General features: G+C 43.6%; 22 non-coding genes across 22 annotated transcripts; 6 read left to right on the forward strand and 16 right to left on the reverse strand.

Annotated features, from left to right (window-relative positions):
- The first annotated feature begins 681 nt into the window (after window positions 1–681).
- Window positions 682–776, forward strand: TRNAI-UAU (transfer RNA isoleucine (anticodon UAU)). Its single transcript has 2 exons — window positions 682–719; window positions 741–776. It is a non-coding gene; the product is annotated as a tRNA-Ile (tRNA).
- A 1,487-nt stretch (window positions 777–2,263) lies between these two features.
- Window positions 2,264–2,335, reverse strand: TRNAT-CGU (transfer RNA threonine (anticodon CGU)). Its single transcript has one exon. It is a non-coding gene; the product is annotated as a tRNA-Thr (tRNA).
- A 546-nt stretch (window positions 2,336–2,881) lies between these two features.
- On the reverse strand, window positions 2,882–2,963 carry TRNAS-GCU (transfer RNA serine (anticodon GCU)). The gene has a single exon. It is a non-coding gene; the product is annotated as a tRNA-Ser (tRNA).
- Window positions 2,964–3,650: 687 nt separating this feature from the next.
- TRNAT-UGU (transfer RNA threonine (anticodon UGU)) lies at window positions 3,651–3,722 on the reverse strand. Its single transcript has one exon. It is a non-coding gene; the product is annotated as a tRNA-Thr (tRNA).
- A 1,022-nt stretch (window positions 3,723–4,744) lies between these two features.
- Window positions 4,745–4,839, forward strand: TRNAI-UAU (transfer RNA isoleucine (anticodon UAU)). Its single transcript has 2 exons — window positions 4,745–4,782; window positions 4,804–4,839. It is a non-coding gene; the product is annotated as a tRNA-Ile (tRNA).
- Window positions 4,840–6,327: 1,488 nt separating this feature from the next.
- TRNAT-CGU (transfer RNA threonine (anticodon CGU)) lies at window positions 6,328–6,399 on the reverse strand. The gene has a single exon. It is a non-coding gene; the product is annotated as a tRNA-Thr (tRNA).
- A 546-nt stretch (window positions 6,400–6,945) lies between these two features.
- Window positions 6,946–7,027, reverse strand: TRNAS-GCU (transfer RNA serine (anticodon GCU)). Its single transcript has one exon. It is a non-coding gene; the product is annotated as a tRNA-Ser (tRNA).
- Window positions 7,028–7,714: 687 nt separating this feature from the next.
- On the reverse strand, window positions 7,715–7,786 carry TRNAT-UGU (transfer RNA threonine (anticodon UGU)). The gene has a single exon. It is a non-coding gene; the product is annotated as a tRNA-Thr (tRNA).
- A 1,022-nt stretch (window positions 7,787–8,808) lies between these two features.
- On the forward strand, window positions 8,809–8,903 carry TRNAI-UAU (transfer RNA isoleucine (anticodon UAU)). The gene is made up of 2 exons: window positions 8,809–8,846; window positions 8,868–8,903. It is a non-coding gene; the product is annotated as a tRNA-Ile (tRNA).
- A 1,488-nt stretch (window positions 8,904–10,391) lies between these two features.
- TRNAT-CGU (transfer RNA threonine (anticodon CGU)) lies at window positions 10,392–10,463 on the reverse strand. Its single transcript has one exon. It is a non-coding gene; the product is annotated as a tRNA-Thr (tRNA).
- A 546-nt stretch (window positions 10,464–11,009) lies between these two features.
- On the reverse strand, window positions 11,010–11,091 carry TRNAS-GCU (transfer RNA serine (anticodon GCU)). Its single transcript has one exon. It is a non-coding gene; the product is annotated as a tRNA-Ser (tRNA).
- Window positions 11,092–11,778: 687 nt separating this feature from the next.
- On the reverse strand, window positions 11,779–11,850 carry TRNAT-UGU (transfer RNA threonine (anticodon UGU)). The gene has a single exon. It is a non-coding gene; the product is annotated as a tRNA-Thr (tRNA).
- Window positions 11,851–12,872: 1,022 nt separating this feature from the next.
- On the forward strand, window positions 12,873–12,967 carry TRNAI-UAU (transfer RNA isoleucine (anticodon UAU)). The gene is made up of 2 exons: window positions 12,873–12,910; window positions 12,932–12,967. It is a non-coding gene; the product is annotated as a tRNA-Ile (tRNA).
- Window positions 12,968–14,455: 1,488 nt separating this feature from the next.
- TRNAT-UGU (transfer RNA threonine (anticodon UGU)) lies at window positions 14,456–14,527 on the reverse strand. Its single transcript has one exon. It is a non-coding gene; the product is annotated as a tRNA-Thr (tRNA).
- A 546-nt stretch (window positions 14,528–15,073) lies between these two features.
- On the reverse strand, window positions 15,074–15,155 carry TRNAS-GCU (transfer RNA serine (anticodon GCU)). The gene has a single exon. It is a non-coding gene; the product is annotated as a tRNA-Ser (tRNA).
- Window positions 15,156–15,842: 687 nt separating this feature from the next.
- Window positions 15,843–15,914, reverse strand: TRNAT-UGU (transfer RNA threonine (anticodon UGU)). The gene has a single exon. It is a non-coding gene; the product is annotated as a tRNA-Thr (tRNA).
- Window positions 15,915–16,926: 1,012 nt separating this feature from the next.
- TRNAI-UAU (transfer RNA isoleucine (anticodon UAU)) lies at window positions 16,927–17,021 on the forward strand. Its single transcript has 2 exons — window positions 16,927–16,964; window positions 16,986–17,021. It is a non-coding gene; the product is annotated as a tRNA-Ile (tRNA).
- A 1,488-nt stretch (window positions 17,022–18,509) lies between these two features.
- Window positions 18,510–18,581, reverse strand: TRNAT-CGU (transfer RNA threonine (anticodon CGU)). The gene has a single exon. It is a non-coding gene; the product is annotated as a tRNA-Thr (tRNA).
- Window positions 18,582–19,127: 546 nt separating this feature from the next.
- On the reverse strand, window positions 19,128–19,209 carry TRNAS-GCU (transfer RNA serine (anticodon GCU)). The gene has a single exon. It is a non-coding gene; the product is annotated as a tRNA-Ser (tRNA).
- Window positions 19,210–19,896: 687 nt separating this feature from the next.
- On the reverse strand, window positions 19,897–19,968 carry TRNAT-UGU (transfer RNA threonine (anticodon UGU)). Its single transcript has one exon. It is a non-coding gene; the product is annotated as a tRNA-Thr (tRNA).
- Window positions 19,969–20,990: 1,022 nt separating this feature from the next.
- On the forward strand, window positions 20,991–21,085 carry TRNAI-UAU (transfer RNA isoleucine (anticodon UAU)). Its single transcript has 2 exons — window positions 20,991–21,028; window positions 21,050–21,085. It is a non-coding gene; the product is annotated as a tRNA-Ile (tRNA).
- Window positions 21,086–22,573: 1,488 nt separating this feature from the next.
- Window positions 22,574–22,645, reverse strand: TRNAT-CGU (transfer RNA threonine (anticodon CGU)). The gene has a single exon. It is a non-coding gene; the product is annotated as a tRNA-Thr (tRNA).
- Between the last annotated feature and the right edge of the window lie 472 nt (window positions 22,646–23,117).

Consider the following 23,117-nt stretch of genomic DNA (forward strand, 5'->3'; position numbering starts at 1 on the left):
GTTTGTGTCCTTCTTAATCAACTAACATGCATATTTTCACTTTTGTCTGTATGTTCTTTGAAAGCCAATGGCAATGGTGCTTAGAGCAATGCAGATGTTTAAAAAAGATTTCAAAAGTTAAAATCGACAAAGGTGGGATTCGAAACCACGCGTGTACAGCAGATTAGCAGTCCATCGCCTTAACCACTCGGCCACCTCGTCTACAGGGATTATGTTAGGCATTCAAGTCTTTACAGGTAATAACACAAACATCTTCAAAATAGAACCACAATGCGTTCCTTGTTGAGGTACATCCAGCCGTTTGCAGGAAAACTGCCTCACTTGCTGTTGAGAAAAATTCATCAAAGTCCTGGGGTGTTTATAGGCATCGCCAAGATGACATTGGGAGGTGTTTCAATTGACACGTGTTGAATATGAGGAAGAGCATCATGCTGGCTCCAGTGGCACTGCCTGCAGCATGACAAAAATGTAGAAGGGACATTTGACTGCACCATTGGCTGAACATCAGTGGCAAAGTGTATATCAGGCTAAAAGGTAAGCTCCAGTGGCACAATATGGGCACTACAAGGCACCCATAATTTGGTGTCAGCTAAAAAGACAATGCCAGAGCTTGTGGGTGCTTTTGTACACTTGTGTGTGTGTTTGTGGGTGTAGTTTCATGTCGAAAACCAAAACACAGCAGCTCCAGTGGCGCAATCGGTTAGCGTGCAGTACTTATACAGCAGTACATGCAGTGAGCAATGCCGAGGTTGTGAGTTCAAGCCTCACCTGGAGCAACTTTGGAACTTTCTACTAATTCACCTCAAAACTGAATTATTGAACCAATAAATGTTCTGGACATTTTTTGGTTCACCTCAAGGTTTCCTTGATTGTCAGTTAATGTTGTATGACAGCTCCTCTGCCTTTTAGACATGGAATACTCATTGCAAGTTATTTATGGGGTGTTTGCGCTTTAAATACAGCTACAGAGGGTTTTTGAAAATAGAACAGAAAATAAAAAATGTCAACTGTTATTATACTCCATTTTCTGCTGAGCACCACTTACGGAAGACATTTGTAAAGGTAGAAAAAGGGTTAATGGAGTAGGATCCAGGAGACAATATCAACTTACAAAGAATAATGTTGTCTATTTACTGCATTATCGCCTTTGAAGCAAACCTCTGAGAATAAATACCCTTTCACTAATCAGGCAGTCACTTTGATAAAATCAAGCAGAACAAGGATGCTGATAGGAACTCGCCTCATTTGCATATGGGCTAGGGCTTCTGGGAGCCATGAGAATTAGGAGTTGAAGGTTTTGCAGATCGAGATTGCTAAAGGGCTGGGCATTTGCACAGACCTCTCCATGCCTGATTGGTGCCGAAGGTTAGTTGCAAGTGGTCCCCTGCTCACCCTACCTTACACAGGGCCATGCCCAGTTAGGCCCCTCAGGGCTAGGCCCGGCAGGGCTAAGCCCGGCGTTCGTCAGGCGAAGTGCCTGGACCCCTGCTCATCATACCTCAGAATCTGGTCTAGCTATTGCAGACATGGGGAATGGTGCTTATATCCCATTGACAGCGCCCACAAGCTGCCTACTAATAGCCAATGATGTGTGAATGCGGTCAGGGTAGCAGACATATAGAACAATTGGGTGGGTTCGCTTCCGAACTGGATGCACAGGAGCAGGAGAGAATGGCTGTTGGCGATGTATGCAACTTGCTCTGCGTGAACACATCTACCGACCCCTTCCCCTACACACACGGGCACATACACACACACACACACACATAGCCATTGGAGCTATGCAGAGCTAATCAGAAAGATTGGTAATCATTAGAACATGAAAGATATGTGTTCATTTTTTATTAAACTTGTGGACTCCCGCAGAAACGGAGGGACTCACATCTCTAATTGAGGCTTGCTTACCTCTATACAAATGTGTTTGCTGGCTGTCTTTCTTCAACTGGTATGTGCGTTGTGTCTGTCTTTGTCTTTCAACACGCCTGGCACGTTTACATTATCAAAGAGATGATTGTATGGAGATGGGGAACACCCCTCCGTTGCATTGTGAACTTGAACAGTCTTTTCACCAAAGCAGCTACATGCGACATTGCAAGGTTTTTGTCAGTCTTTGCCTGAAAACATTAGGCCTTCCTCTCGAACTCTATTTCACTCCTTCTGTGGAAGACTTCAATTATGAGGATGCATCCCGTCATAAAAGGTTCTCTGTAGATGGTGCAACTCTGGCTTCTCTTCCCCGTGCTTTTTGAAAATAAACCGCCCGAGGCCCTGATGAGGTTTGAACTCATGACCCCTGGTTTACGAGACCAGTGCTCTGCCACTGAGCTACAAGGCCACCTGCTGCTTGCTCACAGCCAACAACAGAAAGTGCAAACAAACCATGGGTTTTACCTAGGTAGATCTCCAGGTATATGAATTTCTGGTTGTGTAAAAATGGCTGTATATCTCTGCATGTGTTCAGTACGTCATCATACATCTGATTTGCGAAAGCGTGTGTGCTTATGTTGGTGATACATTGTCGGTATGCGTTTGAGTATGTACTTTTACGGGTATGTATGTATTGAGTAGGATGCTGAACAGGTTCATGAGTTTAGATAGCAGGTCAGAATGATGGCAAAAGGAACATGTAAAAGGCAGACAACTAAAAGAAAAAAGAATTTGGGATGTAAGCTTGGGAATTTACTAACTGCGCTGATTTTGGCTCCTATAATAGTAAAGAATGGAAACCTACGAGGAAAGTCTTTGACTAATTTCATTCTCCGCCTGCACCAATGAACTTATTTTTACATCTCTATTTCCATATCTGTACTCATTCCTGTCTTTCACAGGGAGGTTGAAAGACTTTGGTCTATGTTTAAATGCAGACTATAAAGAAAAAATACAACGAAGGTGGGATTCGAACCCACGCGTGCAGAGCACAATGGATTAGCAGTCCATCCCCTTAACCACTCGCCCACCTCGTCTGTTTGGGAACGGTGCTCGAGTCCCATGCTTAAAGAAGAGATAAAACAATGGTGGTGCAAAGTCAGTGAAAAATAGATCATGTTTGTCATAGTAGAAACAAGATCGTTGACTCGTTCTTCCTTACCCAGCCATTGATAGATAAACACATCAAGTTGAAGTTCAGAAAAATATAACAAGAGCTCCTGGAGGGTTCACAACACTAATCCAGAGGAAGGTGCTTGAGCTTCCGTATGGCACACCATTAGTAGTAAAACCAGCATAACGCAAGCTCCAGTTTCCCAGTGTTTGGCATCATTCAACGTTTCCAGCCAAGATCAAAGTTCAGATGCTGCTGCTTCCTGTGATGTCATTGAATTTAAATAGTGAGTGATGGCAATAACCCTTTTCCAATTAAATTTTGCCACATCAACGTCCCTGAAAATAGAGAAAGGCGTGCAACCCAGAACCGCTGTACTGTTCAATAGAGTAAGGGCTTCACCGTGATCATCTGCATCTGTCATCACAAGATTATCAAGGTCTTTTTCTTGAAGAAATTAGGTCCAGAAAGCCGACCTTCCCCACAGACTATTCAGACACCTTGCGCTTGTGGCTTTGTTATAGGCCCGAATCCATTGGTAAAAGGTTGCACAGGTACAATGTGCAAAATCAGTTCATATTCAACAATGTTCAAGAAAATTACCATATGGAGGCCCTGATGAGGATAGAACTCACGACCCCTGGTTTACAAGACCAGTGCTCTGCCACTGAGCTACAGAGCCCCTCAGGTTATGACGCATAACAGCAACACAACGAGCACACAACATGATGTTTCCTGGGTAGACATATTTGAAGGGTGTGTGAGAATGTATGTATATGATTGTGATTTGACCTGTTTTTTTCTGGCCGATTTTTTGAGGAGCAGCTAATATGTGCGTATTCCGCGCAATTTTAGGGTGACTAATGAGGAGATGTGATGCGTGAAAGTTGAAAAAAACATGTACATGGCAGCAGAGAGACAATATGGATATTACCTTTGCTTTTTTAAATTTCTATCCGGATTCTGGCTCAAAGGGTAGTCAAGCACAGCAGATTGCATTCCTGCCAGTAACACGACAACCTTGTTTGTGTCCTTCTTAATCAACTAACATGCATATTTTCACTTTTGTCTGTATGTTCTTTGAAAGCCAATGGCAATGGTGCTTAGAGCAATGCAGATGTTTAAAAAAGATTTCAAAAGTTAAAATCGACAAAGGTGGGATTCGAAACCACGCGTGTACAGCAGATTAGCAGTCCATCGCCTTAACCACTCGGCCACCTCGTCTTCAGGGATTATGTTAGGCATTCAAGTCTTTACAGGTAATAACACAAACATCTTCAAAATAGAACCACAATGCGTTCCTTGTTGAGGTACATCCAGCCGTTTGCAGGAAAACTGCCTCACTTGCTGTTGAGAAAAATTCATCAAAGTCCTGGGGTGTTTATAGGCATCGCCAAGATGACATTGGGAGGTGTTTCAATTGACACGTGTTGAATATGAGGAAGAGCATCATGCTGGCTCCAGTGGCACTGCCTGCAGCATGACAAAAATGTAGAAGGGACATTTGACTGCACCATTGGCTGAACATCAGTGGCAAAGTGTATATCAGGCTAAAAGGTAAGCTCCAGTGGCACAATATGGGCACTACAAGGCACCCATAATTTGGTGTCAGCTAAAAAGACAATGCCAGAGCTTGTGGGTGCTTTTGTACACTTGTGTGTGTGTTTGTGGGTGTAGTTTCATGTCGAAAACCAAAACACAGCAGCTCCAGTGGCGCAATCGGTTAGCGCGCGGTACTTATACAGCAGTACATGCAGTGAGCAATGCCGAGGTTGTGAGTTCAAGCCTCACCTGGAGCAACTTTGGAACTTTTTACTAATTCACCTCAAAACTGAATTATTGAACCAATAAATGTTCTGGACATTTTTTGGTTCACCTCAAGGTTTCCTTGATTGTCAGTTAATGTTGTATGACAGCTCCTCTGCCTTTTAGACATGGAATACTCATTGCAAGTTATTTATGGGGTGTTTGCGCTTTAAATACAGCTACGGAGGGTTTTTGAAAATAGAACAGAAAATAAAAAATGTCAACTGTTATTATACTCCATTTTCTGCTGAGCACCACTTACGGAAGACATTTGTAAAGGTAGAAAAAGGGTTACTGGAGTAGGATCCAGGAGACAATATCAATTTACAAAGAATAATGTTGTCTATTTACTGCATTATCGCCTTTGAAGCAAACCTCTGAGAATAAATACCCTTTCACTAATCAGGCAGTCACTTTGATAAAATCAAGCAGAACAAGGATGCTGATAGGAACTCGCCTCATTTGCATATGGGCTAGGGCTTCTGGGAGCCATGAGAATTAGGAGTTGAAGGTTTTGCAGATCGAGATTGCTAAAGGGCTGGGCATTTGCACAGACCTCTCCATGCCTGATTGGTGCCGAAGGTTAGTTGCAAGTGGTCCCCTGCTCACCCTACCTTACACAGGGCCATGCCCAGTTAGGCCCCTCAGGGCTAGGCCCGGCAGGGCTAAGCCCGGCGTTCGTCAGGCGAAGTGCCTGGACCCCTGCTCATCATACCTCAGAATCTGGTCTAGCTATTGCAGACATGGGGAATGGTGCTTATATCCCATTGACAGCGCCCACAAGCTGCATACTAATAGCCAATGATGTGTGAATGCGGTCAGGGTAGCAGACATATAGAACAATTGGGTGGGTTCGCTTCCGAACTGGATGCACAGGAGCAGGAGAGAATGGCTGTTGGCGATGTATGCAACTTGCTCTGCGTGAACACATCTACCGACCCCTTCCCCTACACACACGGGCACATACACACACACACACACACATAGCCATTGGAGCTATGCAGAGCTAATCAGAAAGATTGGTAATCATTAGAACATGAAAGATATGTGTTCATTTTTTATTAAACTTGTGGACTCCCGCAGAAACGGAGGGACTCACATCTCTAATTGAGGCTTGCTTACCTCTATACAAATGTGTTTGCTGGCTGTCTTTCTTCAACTGGTATGTGCGGTTGTGTCTGTCTTTGTCTTTCAACACGCCTGGCACGTTTACATTATCAAAGAGATGATTGTATGGAGATGGGGAACACCCCTCCGTTGCATTGTGAACTTGAACAGTCTTTTCACCAAAGCAGCTACATGCGACATTGCAAGGTTTTTGTCAGTCTTTGCCTGAAAACATTAGGCCTTCCTCTCGAACTCTATTTCACTCCTTCTGTGGAAGACTTCAATTATGAGGATGCATCCCGTCATAAAAGGTTCTCTGTAGATGGTGCAACTCTGGCTTCTCTTCCCCGTGCTTTTTGAAAATAATCCGCCCGAGGCCCTGATGAGGTTTGAACTCATGACCCCTGGTTTACGAGACCAGTGCTCTGCCACTGAGCTACAAGGCCACCTGCTGCTTGCTCACAGCCAACAACAGAAAGTGCAAAGAAACCATGGGTTTTACCTAGGTAGATCTCCAGGTATATGAATTTCTGGTTGTGTAAAAATGGCTGTATATCTCTGCATGTGTTCAGTACGTCATCATACATCTGATTTGCGAAAGCGTGTGTGCTTATGTTGGTGATACATTGTCGGTATGCGTTTGAGTATGTACTTTTACGGGTATGTATGTATTGAGTAGGATGCTGAACAGGTTCATGAGTTTAGATAGCAGGTCAGAATGATGGCAAAAGGAACATGTAAAAGGCAGACAACTAAAAGAAAAAAGAATTTGGGATGTAAGCTTGGGAGTTTACTAACTGCGCTGATTTTGGCTCCTATAATAGTAAAGAATGGAAACCTACGAGGAAAGTCTTTGACTAATTTCATTCTCCGCCTGCACCAATGAACTTATTTTTACATCTCTATTTCCATATCTGTACTCATTCCTGTCTTTCACAGGGAGGTTGAAAGACTTTGGTCTATGTTTAAATGCAGACTATAAAGAAAAAATACGACGAAGGTGGGATTCGAACCCACGCGTGCAGAGCACAATGGATTAGCAGTCCATCGCCTTAACCACTCGGCCACCTCGTCTGTTTGGGAACGGTGCTCGAGTCCCATGCTTAAAGAAGAGATAAAACAATGGTGGTGCAAAGTCAGTGAAAAATAGATCATGTTTGTCATAATAGAAACAAGATCGTTGACTCGTTCTTCCTTACCCGGCCATTGATAGATAAACACATCAAGTTGAAGTTCAGAAAAATATAACAAGAGCTCCTGGAGGGTTCACAACACTAATCCAGAGGAAGGTGCTTGAGCTTCCGTATGGCACACCATTAGTAGTAAAACCAGCATAACGCAAGCTCCAGTTTCCCAGTGTTTGGCATCATTCAACGTTTCCAGCCAAGATCAAAGTTCAGATGCTGCTGCTTCCTGTGATGTCATTGAATTTAAATAGTGAGTGATGGCAATAACCCTTTTCCAATTAAATTTTGCCACATCAACGTCCCTGAAAATAGAGAAAGGCGTGCAACCCAGAACCGCTGTACTGTTCAATAGAGTAAGGGCTTCACCGTGATCATCTGCATCTGTCATCACAAGATTATCAAGGTCTTTTTCTTGAAGAAATTAGGTCCAGAAAGCCGACCTTCCCCACAGACTATTCAGACACCTTGCGCTTGTGGCTTTGTTATAGGCCCGAATCCATTGGTAAAAGGTTGCACAGGTACAATGTGCAATATCAGTTCCTATTCAACAATGTTCAAGAAAATTACCATTTGGAGGCCCTGATGAGGATCGAACTCACGACCCCTGGTTTACAAGACCAGTGCTCTGCCACTGAGCTACAGAGCCCCTCAGGTTACGACGCATAACAGCAACACAACGAGCACACAACATGATGTTTACTGGGTAGACATATTTGAAGGGTGTGTGAGAATGTATGTATATGATTGTGATTTGACCTGTTTTTTTCTGGCCGATTTTTTGAGGAGCAGCTAATTTGTGCGTATTCCGTGCAATTTTAGGGTGACTAATGAGGAGATGTGATGCGTGAAAGTTGAAAAAAACATGTACATGGCAGCAAAGAGACAATATGGATATTACCTTTGCTTTTTTAAATTTCTATCCGGATTCTGGCTCAAAGGGTAGTCAAGCACAGCAGATTGCATTCCTGCCAGTAACACGACAACCTTGTTTGTGTCCTTCTTAATCAACTAACATGCATATTTTCACTTTTGTCTGTATGTTCTTTGAAAGCCAATGGCAATGGTGCTTAGAGCAATGCAGATGTTTAAAAAAGATTTCAAAAGTTAAAATCGACAAAGGTGGGATTCGAAACCACGCGTGTACAGCAGATTAGCAGTCCATCGCCTTAACCACTCGGCCACCTCGTCTACAGGGATTATGTTAGGCATTCAAGTCTTTACAGGTAATAACACAAACATCTTCAAAATAGAACCACAATGCGTTCCTTGTTGAGGTACATCCAGCCGTTTGCAGGAAAACTGCCTCACTTGCTGTTGAGAAAAATTCATCAAAGTCCTGGGGTGTTTATAGGCATCGCCAAGATGACATTGGGAGGTGTTTCAATTGACACGTGTTGAATATGAGGAAGAGCATCATGCTGGCTCCAGTGGCACTGCCTGCAGCATGACAAAAATGTAGAAGGGACATTTGACTGCACCATTGGCTGAACATCAGTGGCAAAGTGTATATCAGGCTAAAAGGTAAGCTCCAGTGGCACAATATGGGCACTACAAGGCACCCATAATTTGGTGTCAGCTAAAAAGACAATGCCAGAGCTTGTGGGTGCTTTTGTACACTTGTGTGTGTGTTTGTGGGTGTAGTTTCATGTCGAAAACCAAAACACAGCAGCTCCAGTGGCGCAATCGGTTAGCGCGCGGTACTTATACAGCAGTACATGCAGTGAGCAATGCCGAGGTTGTGAGTTCAAGCCTCACCTGGAGCAACTTTGGAACTTTTTACTAATTCACCTCAAAACTGAATTATTGAACCAATAAATGTTCTGGACATTTTTTGGTTCACCTCAAGGTTTCCTTGATTGTCAGTTAATGTTGTATGACAGCTCCTCTGCCTTTTAGACATGGAATACTCATTGCAAGTTATTTATGGGGTGTTTGCGCTTTAAATACAGCTACGGAGGGTTTTTGAAAATAGAACAGAAAATAAAAAATGTCAACTGTTATTATACTCCATTTTCTGCTGAGCACCACTTACGGAAGACATTTGTAAAGGTAGAAAAAGGGTTACTGGAGTAGGATCCAGGAGACAATATCAATTTACAAAGAATAATGTTGTCTATTTACTGCATTATCGCCTTTGAAGCAAACCTCTGAGAATAAATACCCTTTCACTAATCAGGCAGTCACTTTGATAAAATCAAGCAGAACAAGGATGCTGATAGGAACTCGCCTCATTTGCATATGGGCTAGGGCTTCTGGGAGCCATGAGAATTAGGAGTTGAAGGTTTTGCAGATCGAGATTGCTAAAGGGCTGGGCATTTGCACAGACCTCTCCATGCCTGATTGGTGCCGAAGGTTAGTTGCAAGTGGTCCCCTGCTCACCCTACCTTACACAGGGCCATGCCCAGTTAGGCCCCTCAGGGCTAGGCCCGGCAGGGCTAAGCCCGGCGTTCGTCAGGCGAAGTGCCTGGACCCCTGCTCATCATACCTCAGAATCTGGTCTAGCTATTGCAGACATGGGGAATGGTGCTTATATCCCATTGACAGCGCCCACAAGCTGCATACTAATAGCCAATGATGTGTGAATGCGGTCAGGGTAGCAGACATATAGAACAATTGGGTGGGTTCGCTTCCGAACTGGATGCACAGGAGCAGGAGAGAATGGCTGTTGGCGATGTATGCAACTTGCTCTGCGTGAACACATCTACCGACCCCTTCCCCTACACACACGGGCACATACACACACACACACACACATAGCCATTGGAGCTATGCAGAGCTAATCAGAAAGATTGGTAATCATTAGAACATGAAAGATATGTGTTCATTTTTTATTAAACTTGTGGACTCCCGCAGAAACGGAGGGACTCACATCTCTAATTGAGGCTTGCTTACCTCTATACAAATGTGTTTGCTGGCTGTCTTTCTTCAACTGGTATGTGCGGTTGTGTCTGTCTTTGTCTTTCAACACGCCTGGCACGTTTACATTATCAAAGAGATGATTGTATGGAGATGGGGAACACCCCTCCGTTGCATTGTGAACTTGAACAGTCTTTTCACCAAAGCAGCTACATGCGACATTGCAAGGTTTTTGTCAGTCTTTGCCTGAAAACATTAGGCCTTCCTCTCGAACTCTATTTCACTCCTTCTGTGGAAGACTTCAATTATGAGGATGCATCCCGTCATAAAAGGTTCTCTGTAGATGGTGCAACTCTGGCTTCTCTTCCCCGTGCTTTTTGAAAATAATCCGCCCGAGGCCCTGATGAGGTTTGAACTCATGACCCCTGGTTTACGAGACCAGTGCTCTGCCACTGAGCTACAAGGCCACCTGCTGCTTGCTCACAGCCAACAACAGAAAGTGCAAAGAAACCATGGGTTTTACCTAGGTAGATCTCCAGGTATATGAATTTCTGGTTGTGTAAAAATGGCTGTATATCTCTGCATGTGTTCAGTACGTCATCATACATCTGATTTGCGAAAGCGTGTGTGCTTATGTTGGTGATACATTGTCGGTATGCGTTTGAGTATGTACTTTTACGGGTATGTATGTATTGAGTAGGATGCTGAACAGGTTCATGAGTTTAGATAGCAGGTCAGAATGATGGCAAAAGGAACATGTAAAAGGCAGACAACTAAAAGAAAAAAGAATTTGGGATGTAAGCTTGGGAGTTTACTAACTGCGCTGATTTTGGCTCCTATAATAGTAAAGAATGGAAACCTACGAGGAAAGTCTTTGACTAATTTCATTCTCCGCCTGCACCAATGAACTTATTTTTACATCTCTATTTCCATATCTGTACTCATTCCTGTCTTTCACAGGGAGGTTGAAAGACTTTGGTCTATGTTTAAATGCAGACTATAAAGAAAAAATACGACGAAGGTGGGATTCGAACCCACGCGTGCAGAGCACAATGGATTAGCAGTCCATCGCCTTAACCACTCGGCCACCTCGTCTGTTTGGGAACGGTGCTCGAGTCCCATGCTTAAAGAAGAGATAAAACAATGGTGGTGCAAAGTCAGTGAAAAATAGATCATGTTTGTCATAATAGAAACAAGATCGTTGACTCGTTCTTCCTTACCCGGCCATTGATAGATAAACACATCAAGTTGAAGTTCAGAAAAATATAACAAGAGCTCCTGGAGGGTTCACAACACTAATCCAGAGGAAGGTGCTTGAGCTTCCGTATGGCACACCATTAGTAGTAAAACCAGCATAACGCAAGCTCCAGTTTCCCAGTGTTTGGCATCATTCAACGTTTCCAGCCAAGATCAAAGTTCAGATGCTGCTGCTTCCTGTGATGTCATTGAATTTAAATAGTGAGTGATGGCAATAACCCTTTTCCAATTAAATTTTGCCACATCAACGTCCCTGAAAATAGAGAAAGGCGTGCAACCCAGAACCGCTGTACTGTTCAATAGAGTAAGGGCTTCACCGTGATCATCTGCATCTGTCATCACAAGATTATCAAGGTCTTTTTCTTGAAGAAATTAGGTCCAGAAAGCCGACCTTCCCCACAGACTATTCAGACACCTTGCGCTTGTGGCTTTGTTATAGGCCCGAATCCATTGGTAAAAGGTTGCACAGGTACAATGTGCAATATCAGTTCCTATTCAACAATGTTCAAGAAAATTACCATTTGGAGGCCCTGATGAGGATCGAACTCACGACCCCTGGTTTACAAGACCAGTGCTCTGCCACTGAGCTACAGAGCCCCTCAGGTTACGACGCATAACAGCAACACAACGAGCACACAACATGATGTTTACTGGGTAGACATATTTGAAGGGTGTGTGAGAATGTATGTATATGATTGTGATTTGACCTGTTTTTTTCTGGCCGATTTTTTGAGGAGCAGCTAATTTGTGCGTATTCCGTGCAATTTTAGGGTGACTAATGAGGAGATGTGATGCGTGAAAGTTGAAAAAAACATGTACATGGCAGCAGAGAGACAATATGGATATTACCTTTGCTTTTTTAAATTTCTATCCGGATTCTGGCTCAAAGGGTAGTCAAGCACAGCAGATTGCATTCCTGCCAGTAACACGACAACCTTGTTTGTGTCCTTCTTAATCAACTAACATGCATATTTTCACTTTTGTCTGTATGTTCTTTGAAAGCCAATGGCAATGGTGCTTAGAGCAATGCAGATGTTTAAAAAAGATTTCAAAAGTTAAAATCGACAAAGGTGGGATTCGATACCACGCGTGTACAGCAGATTAGCAGTCCATCGCCTTAACCACTCGGCCACCTCGTCTACAGGGATTATGTTAGGCATTCAAGTCTTTACAGGTAATAACACAAACATCTTCAAAATAGAACCACAATGCGCTGCTTGTTGAGGTACATCCAGCCGTTTGCAGGAAAACTGCCTCACTTGCTGTTGAGAAAAATTCATCAAAGTCCTGGGGTGTTTATAGGCATCGCCAAGATGACATTGGGAGGTGTTTCAATTGACACGTGTTGAATATGAGGAAGAGCATCATGCTGGCTCCAGTGGCACTGCCTGCAGCATGACAAAAATGTAGAAGGGACATTTGACTGCACCATTGGCTGAACATCAGTGGCAAAGTGTATATCAGGCTAAAAGGTAAGCTCCAGTGGCACAATATGGGCACTACAAGGCACCCATAATTTGGTGTCAGCTAAAAAGACAATGCCAGAGCTTGTGGGTGCTTTTGTACACTTGTGTGTGTGTTTGTGGGTGTAGTTTCATGTCGAAAACCAAAACGCAGCAGCTCCAGTGGCGCAATCGGTTAGCGCGCGGTACTTATACAGCAGTACATGCAGTGAGCAATGCCGAGGTTGTGAGTTCAAGCCTCACCTGGAGCAACTTTGGAACTTTTTACTAATTCACCTCAAAACTGAATTATTGAACCAATAAATGTTCTGGACATTTTTTGGTTCACCTCAAGGTTTCCTTGATTGTCAGTTAATGTTGTATGACAGCTCCTCTGCCTTTTAGACATGGAATACTCATTGCAAGTTATTTATGGGGTGTTTGCGCTTTAAATACAGCTACGGAGGGTTTTTGAAAATAGAACAGAAAATAAAAAATGTCAACTGTTATTATACTCCATTTTCTGCTGAGCACCACTTACGGAAGACATTTGTAAAGGTAGAAAAAGGGTTACTGGAGTAGGATCCAGGAGACAATATCAACTTACAAAGAATAATGTTGTCTATTTACTGCATTATCGCCTTTGAAGCAAACCTCTGAGAATAAATACCCTTTCACTAATCAGGCAGTCACTTTGATAAAATCAAGCAGAACAAGGATGCTGATAGGAACTCGCCTCATTTGCATATGGGCTAGGGCTTCTGGGAGCCATGAGAATTAGGAGTTGAAGGTTTTGCAGATCGAGATTGCTAAAGGGCTGGGCATTTGCACAGACCTCTCCATGCCTGATTGGTGCCGAAGGTTAGTTGCAAGTGGTCCCCTGCTCACCCTACCTTACACAGGGCCATGCCCAGTTAGGCCCCTCAGGGCTAGGCCCGGCAGGGCTAAGCCCGGCGTTCGTCAGGCGAAGTGCCTGGACCCCTGCTCATCATACCTCAGAATCTGGTCTAGCTATTGCAGACATGGGGAATGGTGCTTATATCCCATTGACAGCGCCCACAAGCTGCATACTAATAGCCAATGATGTGTGAATGCGGTCAGGGTAGCAGACATATAGAACAATTGGGTGGGTTCGCTTCCGAACTGGATGCACAGGAGCAGGAGAGAATGGCTGTTGGCGATGTATGCAACTTGCTCTGCGTGAACACATCTACCGACCCCTTCCCCTACACACACGGGCACATACACACACACACACACACATAGCCATTGGAGCTATGCAGAGCTAATCAGAAAGATTGGTAATCATTAGAACATGAAAGATATGTGTTCATTTTTTATTAAACTTGTGGACTCCCGCAGAAACGGAGGGACTCACATCTCTAATTGAGGCTTGCTTACCTCTATACAAATGTGTTTGCTGGCTGTCTTTCTTCAACTGGTATGTGCGGTTGTGTCTGTCTTTGTCTTTCAACACGCCTGGCACGTTTACATTATCAAAGAGATGATTGTATGGAGATGGGGAACACCCCTCCGTTGCATTGTGAACTTGAACAGTCTTTTCACCAAAGCAGCTACATGCGACATTGCAAGGTTTTTGTCAGTCTTTGCCTGAAAACATTAGGCCTTCCTCTCGAACTCTATTTCACTCCTTCTGTGGAAGACTTCAATTATGAGGATGCATCCCGTCATAAAAGGTTCTCTGTAGATGGTGCAACTCTGGCTTCTCTTCCCCGTGCTTTTTGAAAATAATCCGCCCGAGGCCCTGATGAGGTTTGAACTCATGACCCCTGGTTTACAAGACCAGTGCTCTGCCACTGAGCTACAAGGCCACCTGCTGCTTGCTCACAGCCAACAACAGAAAGTGCAAAGAAACCATGGGTTTTACCTAGGTAGATCTCCAGGTATATGAATTTCTGGTTGTGTAAAAATGGCTGTATATCTCTGCATGTGTTCAGTACGTCATCATACATCTGATTTGCGAAAGCGTGTGTGCTTATGTTGGTGATACATTGTCGGTATGCGTTTGAGTATGTACTTTTACGGGTATGTATGTATTGAGTAGGATGCTGAACAGGTTCATGAGTTTAGATAGCAGGTCAGAATGATGGCAAAAGGAACATGTAAAAGGCAGACAACTAAAAGAAAAAAGAATTTGGGATGTAAGCTTGGGAGTTTACTAACTGCGCTGATTTTGGCTCCTATAATAGTAAAGAATGGAAACCTACGAGGAAAGTCTTTGACTAATTTCATTCTCCGCCTGCACCAATGAACTTATTTTTACATCTCTATTTCCATATCTGTACTCATTCCTGTCTTTCACAGGGAGGTTGAAAGACTTTGGTCTATGTTTAAATGCAGACTATAAAGAAAAAATACGACGAAGGTGGGATTCGAACCCACGCGTGCAGAGCACAATGGATTAGCAGTCCATCGCCTTAACCACTCGGCCACCTCGTCTGTTTGGGAACGGTGCTCGAGTCCCATGCTTAAAGAAGAGATAAAACAATGGTGGTGCAAAGTCAGTGAAAAATAGATCATGTTTGTCATAATAGAAACAAGATCGTTGACTCGTTCTTCCTTACCCGGCCATTGATAGATAAACACATCAAGTTGAAGTTCAGAAAAATATAACAAGAGCTCCTGGAGGGTTCACAACACTAATCCAGAGGAAGGTGCTTGAGCTTCCGTATGGCACACCATTAGTAGTAAAACCAGCATAACGCAAGCTCCAGTTTCCCAGTGTTTGGCATCATTCAACGTTTCCAGCCAAGATCAAAGTTCAGATGCTGCTGCTTCCTGTGATGTCATTGAATTTAAATAGTGAGTGATGGCAATAACCCTTTTCCAATTAAATTTTGCCACATCAACGTCCCTGAAAATAGAGAAAGGCGTGCAACCCAGAACCGCTGTACTGTTCAATAGAGTAAGGGCTTCACCGTGATCATCTGCATCTGTCATCACAAGATTATCAAGGTCTTTTTCTTGAAGAAATTAGGTCCAGAAAGCCGACCTTCCCCACAGACTATTCAGACACCTTGCGCTTGTGGCTTTGTTATAGGCCCGAATCCATTGGTAAAAGGTTGCACAGGTACAATGTGCAATATCAGTTCCTATTCAACAATGTTCAAGAAAATTACCATTTGGAGGCCCTGATGAGGATCGAACTCACGACCCCTGGTTTACAAGACCAGTGCTCTGCCACTGAGCTACAGAGCCCCTCAGGTTACCACGCATAACAGCAACACAACGAGCACACAACATGATGTTTACTGGGTAGACATATTTGAAGGGTGTGTGAGAATGTATGTATATGATTGTGATTTGACCTGTTTTTTTCTGGCCGATTTTTTGAGGAGCAGCTAATTTGTGCGTATTCCGTGCAATTTTAGGGTGACTAATGAGGAGATGTGATGCGTGAAAGTTGAAAAAAACATGTACATGGCAGCAGAGAGACAATATGGATATTACCTTTGCTTTTTTAAATTTCTATCCGGATTCTGGCTCAAAGGGTAGTCAAGCACAGCAGATTGCATTCCTGCCAGTAACACGACAACCTTGTTTGTGTCCTTCTTAATCAACTAACATGCATATTTTCACTTTTGTCTGTATGTTCTTTGAAAGCCAATGGCAATGGTGCTTAGAGCAATGCAGATGTTTTCAAAAGTTAAAATCGACAAAGGTGGGATTCGAAACCACGCGTGTACAGCAGATTAGCAGTCCATCGCCTTAACCACTCGGCCACCTCGTCTACAGGGATTATGTTAGGCATTCAAGTCTTTACAGGTAATAACACAAACATCTTCAAAATAGAACCACAATGCGTTCCTTGTTGAGGTACATCCAGCCGTTTGCAGGAAAACTGCCTCACTTGCTGTTGAGAAAAATTCATCAAAGTCCTGGGGTGTTTATAGGCATCGCCAAGATGACATTGGGAGGTGTTTCAATTGACACGTGTTGAATATGAGGAAGAGCATCATGCTGGCTCCAGTGGCACTGCCTGCAGCATGACAAAAATGTAGAAGGGACATTTGACTGCACCATTGGCTGAACATCAGTGGCAAAGTGTATATCAGGCTAAAAGGTAAGCTCCAGTGGCACAATATGGGCACTACAAGGCACCCATAATTTGGTGTCAGCTAAAAAGACAATGCCAGAGCTTGTGGGTGCTTTTGTACACTTGTGTGTGTGTTTGTGGGTGTAGTTTCATGTCGAAAACCAAAACACAGCAGCTCCAGTGGCGCAATCGGTTAGCGCGCGGTACTTATACAGCAGTACATGCAGTGAGCAATGCCGAGGTTGTGAGTTCAAGCCTCACCTGGAGCAACTTTGGAACTTTTTACTAATTCACCTCAAAACTGAATTATTGAACCAATAAATGTTCTGGACATTTTTTGGTTCACCTCAAGGTTTCCTTGATTGTCAGTTAATGTTGTATGACAGCTCCTCTGCCTTTTAGACATGGAATACTCATTGCAAGTTATTTATGGGGTGTTTGCGCTTTAAATACAGCTACGGAGGGTTTTTGAAAATAGAACAGAAAATAAAAAATGTCAACTGTTATTATACTCCATTTTCTGCTGAGCACCACTTACGGAAGACATTTGTAAAGGTAGAAAAAGGGTTACTGGAGTAGGATCCAGGAGACAATATCAACTTACAAAGAATAATGTTGTCTATTTACTGCATTATCGCCTTTGAAGCAAACCTCTGAGAATAAATACCCTTTCACTAATCAGGCAGTCACTTTGATAAAATCAAGCAGAACAAGGATGCTGATAGGAACTCGCCTCATTTGCATATGGGCTAGGGCTTCTGGGAGCCATGAGAATTAGGAGTTGAAGGTTTTGCAGATCGAGATTGCTAAAGGGCTGGGCATTTGCACAGACCTCTCCATGCCTGATTGGTGCCGAAGGTTAGTTGCAAGTGGTCCCCTGCTCACCCTACCTTACACAGGGCCATGCCCAGTTAGGCCCCTCAGGGCTAGGCCCGGCAGGGCTAAGCCCGGCGTTCGTCAGGCGAAGTGCCTGGACCCCTGCTCATCATACCTCAGAATCTGGTCTAGCTATTGCAGACATGGGGAATGGTGCTTATATCCCATTGACAGCGCCCACAAGCTGCATACTAATAGCCAATGATGTGTGAATGCGGTCAGGGTAGCAGACATATAGAACAATTGGGTGGGTTCGCTTCCGAACTGGAGGCACAGGAGCAGGAGAGAATGGCTGTTGGCGATGTATGCAACTTGCTCTGCGTGAACACATCTACCGACCCCTTCCCCTACACACACGGGCACATACACACACACACACACACATAGCCATTGGAGCTATGCAGAGCTAATCAGAAAGATTGGTAATCATTAGAACATGAAAGATATGTGTTCATTTTTTATTAAACTTGTGGACTCCCGCAGAAACGGAGGGACTCACATCTCTAATTGAGGCTTGCTTACCTCTATACAAATGTGTTTGCTGGCTGTCTTTCTTCAACTGGTATGTGCGGTTGTGTCTGTCTTTGTCTTTCAACACGCCTGGCACGTTTACATTATCAAAGAGATGATTGTATGGAGATGGGGAACACCCCTCCGTTGCATTGTGAACTTGAACAGTCTTTTCACCAAAGCAGCTACATGCGACATTGCAAGGTTTTTGTCAGTCTTTGCCTGAAAACATTAGGCCTTCCTCTCGAACTCTATTTCACTCCTTCTGTGGAAGACTTCAATTATGAGGATGCATCCCGTCATAAAAGGTTCTCTGTAGATGGTGCAACTCTGGCTTCTCTTCCCCGTGCTTTTTGAAAATAATCCGCCCGAGGCCCTGATGAGGTTTGAACTCATGACCCCTGGTTTACGAGACCAGTGCTCTGCCACTGAGCTACAAGGCCACCTGCTGCTTGCTCACAGCCAACAACAGAAAGTGCAAAGAAACCATGGGTTTTACCTAGGTAGATCTCCAGGTATATGAATTTCTGGTTGTGTAAAAATGGCTGTATATCTCTGCATGTGTTCAGTACGTCATCATACATCTGATTTGCGAAAGCGTGTGTGCTTATGTTGGTGATACATTGTCGGTATGCGTTTGAGTATGTACTTTTACGGGTATGTATGTATTGAGTAGGATGCTGAACAGGTTCATGAGTTTAGATAGCAGGTCAGAATGATGGCAAAAGGAACATGTAAAAGGCAGACAACTAAAAGAAAAAAGAATTTGGGATGTAAGCTTGGGAGTTTACTAACTGCGCTGATTTTGGCTCCTATAATAGTAAAGAATGGAAACCTACGAGGAAAGTCTTTGACTAATTTCATTCTCCGCCTGCACCAATGAACTTATTTTTACATCTCTATTTCCATATCTGTACTCATTCCTGTCTTTCACAGGGAGGTTGAAAGACTTTGGTCTATGTTTAAATGCAGACTATAAAGAAAAAATACGACGAAGGTGGGATTCGAACCCACGCGTGCAGAGCACAATGGATTAGCAGTCCATCGCCTTAACCACTCGGCCACCTCGTCTGTTTGGGAACGGTGCTCGAGTCCCATGCTTAAAGAAGAGATAAAACAATGGTGGTGCAAAGTCAGTGAAAAATAGATCATGTTTGTCATAATAGAAACAAGATCGTTGACTCGTTCTTCCTTACCCGGCCATTGATAGATAAACACATCAAGTTGAAGTTCAGAAAAATATAACAAGAGCTCCTGGAGGGTTCACAACACTAATCCAGAGGAAGGTGCTTGAGCTTCCGTATGGCACACCATTAGTAGTAAAACCAGCATAACGCAAGCTCCAGTTTCCCAGTGTTTGGCATCATTCAACGTTTCCAGCCAAGATCAAAGTTCAGATGCTGCTGCTTCCTGTGATGTCATTGAATTTAAATAGTGAGTGATGGCAATAACCCTTTTCCAATTAAATTTTGCCACATCAACGTCCCTGAAAATAGAGAAAGGCGTGCAACCCAGAACCGCTGTACTGTTCAATAGAGTAAGGGCTTCACCGTGATCATCTGCATCTGTCATCACAAGATTATCAAGGTCTTTTTCTTGAAGAAATTAGGTCCAGAAAGCCGACCTTCCCCACAGACTATTCAGACACCTTGCGCTTGTGGCTTTGTTATAGGCCCGAATCCATTGGTAAAAGGTTGCACAGGTACAATGTGCAATATCAGTTCCTATTCAACAATGTTCAAGAAAATTACCATTTGGAGGCCCTGATGAGGATCGAACTCACGACCCCTGGTTTACAAGACCAGTGCTCTGCCACTGAGCTACAGAGCCCCTCAGGTTACCACGCATAACAGCAACACAACGAGCACACAACATGATGTTTACTGGGTAGACATATTTGAAGGGTGTGTGAGAATGTATGTATATGATTGTGATTTGACCTGTTTTTTTCTGGCCGATTTTTTGAGGAGCAGCTAATTTGTGCGTATTCCGTGCAATTTTAGGGTGACTAATGAGGAGATGTGATGCGTGAAAGTTGAAAAAAACATGTACATGGCAGCAGAGAGACAATATGGATATTACCTTTGCTTTTTTAAATTTCTATCCGGATTCTGGCTCAAAGGGTAGTCAAGCACAGCAGATTGCATTCCTGCCAGTAACACGACAACCTTGTTTGTGTCCTTCTTAATCAACTAACATGCATATTTTCACTTTTGTCTGTATGTTCTTTGAAAGCCAATGGCAATGGTGCTTAGAGCAATGCAGATGTTTAAAAAAGATTTCAAAAGTTAAAATCGACAAAGGTGGGATTCGAAACCACGCGTGTACAGCAGATTAGCAGTCCATCGCCTTAACCACTCGGCCACCTCGTCTACAGGGATTATGTTAGGCATTCAAGTCTTTACAGGTAATAACACAAACATCTTCAAAATAGAACCACAATGCGCTGCTTGTTGAGGTACATCCAGCCGTTTGCAGGAAAACTGCCTCACTTGCTGTTGAGAAAAATTCATCAAAGTCCTGGGGTGTTTATAGGCATCGCCAAGATGACATTGGGAGGTGTTTCAATTGACACGTGTTGAATATGAGGAAGAGCATCATGCTGGCTCCAGTGGCACTGCCTGCAGCATGACAAAAATGTAGAAGGGACATTTGACTGCACCATTGGCTGAACATCAGTGGCAAAGTGTATATCAGGCTAAAAGGTAAGCTCCAGTGGCACAATATGGGCACTACAAGGCACCCATAATTTGGTGTCAGCTAAAAAGACAATGCCAGAGCTTGTGGGTGCTTTTGTACACTTGTGTGTGTGTTTGTGGGTGTAGTTTCATGTCGAAAACCAAAACACAGCAGCTCCAGTGGCGCAATCGGTTAGCGCGCGGTACTTATACAGCAGTACATGCAGTGAGCAATGCCGAGGTTGTGAGTTCAAGCCTCACCTGGAGCAACTTTGGAACTTTTTACTAATTCACCTCAAAACTGAATTATTGAACCAATAAATGTTCTGGACATTTTTTGGTTCACCTCAAGGTTTCCTTGATTGTCAGTTAATGTTGTATGACAGCTCCTCTGCCTTTTAGACATGGAATACTCATTGCAAGTTATTTATGGGGTGTTTGCGCTTTAAATACAGCTACGGAGGGTTTTTGAAAATAGAACAGAAAATAAAAAATGTCAACTGTTATTATACTCCATTTTCTGCTGAGCACCACTTACGGAAGACATTTGTAAAGGTAGAAAAAGGGTTACTGGAGTAGGATCCAGGAGACAATATCAACTTACAAAGAATAATGTTGTCTATTTACTGCATTATCGCCTTTGAAGCAAACCTCTGAGAATAAATACCCTTTCACTAATCAGGCAGTCACTTTGATAAAATCAAGCAGAACAAGGATGCTGATAGGAACTCGCCTCATTTGCATATGGGCTAGGGCTTCTGGGAGCCATGAGAATTAGGAGTTGAAGGTTTTGCAGATCGAGATTGCTAAAGGGCTGGGCATTTGCACAGACCTCTCCATGCCTGATTGGTGCCGAAGGTTAGTTGCAAGTGGTCCCCTGCTCACCCTACCTTACACAGGGCCATGCCCAGTTAGGCCCCTCAGGGCTAGGCCCGGCAGGGCTAAGCCCGGCGTTCGTCAGGCGAAGTGCCTGGACCCCTGCTCATCATACCTCAGAATCTGGTCTAGCTATTGCAGACATGGGGAATGGTGCTTATATCCCATTGACAGCGCCCACAAGCTGCATACTAATAGCCAATGATGTGTGAATGCGGTCAGGGTAGCAGACATATAGAACAATTGGGTGGGTTCGCTTCCGAACTGGATGCACAGGAGCAGGAGAGAATGGCTGTTGGCGATGTATGCAACTTGCTCTGCGTGAACACATCTACCGACCCCTTCCCCTACACACACGGGCACATACACACACACACACACACATAGCCATTGGAGCTATGCAGAGCTAATCAGAAAGATTGGTAATCATTAGAACATGAAAGATATGTGTTCATTTTTTATTAAACTTGTGGACTCCCGCAGAAACGGAGGGACTCACATCTCTAATTGAGGCTTGCTTACCTCTATACAAATGTGTTTGCTGGCTGTCTTTCTTCAACTGGTATGTGCGGTTGTGTCTGTCTTTGTCTTTCAACACGCCTGGCACGTTTACATTATCAAAGAGATGATTGTATGGAGATGGGGAACACCCCTCCGTTGCATTGTGAACTTGAACAGTCTTTTCACCAAAGCAGCTACATGCGACATTGCAAGGTTTTTGTCAGTCTTTGCCTGAAAACATTAGGCCTTCCTCTCGAACTCTATTTCACTCCTTCTGTGGAAGACTTCAATTATGAGGATGCATCCCGTCATAAAAGGTTCTCTGTAGATGGTGCAACTCTGGCTTCTCTTCCCCGTGCTTTTTGAAAATAATCCGCCCGAGGCCCTGATGAGGTTTGAACTCATGACCCCTGGTTTACGAGACCAGTGCTCTGCCACTGAGCTACAAGGCCACCTGCTGCTTGCTCACAGCCAACAACAGAAAGTGCGAAGAAACCATGGGTTTTACCTAGGTAGATCTCCAGGTATATGAATTTCTGGTTGTGTAAAAATGGCTGTATATCTCTGCATGTGTTCAGTACGTCATCATACATCTGATTTGCGAAAGCGTGTGTGCTTATGTTGGTGATACATTGTCGGTATGCGTTTGAGTATGTACTTTTACGGGTATGTATGTATTGAGTAGGATGCTGAACAGGTTCATGAGTTTAGATAGCAGGTCAGAATGATGGCAAAAGGAACATGTAAAAGGCAGACAACTAAAAGAAAAAAGAATTTGGGATGTAAGCTTGGGAGTTTACTAACTGCGCTGATTTTGGCTCCTATAATAGTAAAGAATGGAAACCTACGAGGAAAGTCTTTGACTAATTTCATTCTCTGCCTGCACCAATGAACTTATTTTTACATCTCTATTTCCATATCTGT

Source organism: Ambystoma mexicanum, chromosome 13, assembly GCF_040938575.1.
Source record: "Ambystoma mexicanum isolate Mex_15411 chromosome 13, UKY_AmexF1_1, whole genome shotgun sequence".
Classification (NCBI taxonomy): domain Eukaryota; kingdom Metazoa; phylum Chordata; class Amphibia; order Caudata; family Ambystomatidae; genus Ambystoma; species Ambystoma mexicanum.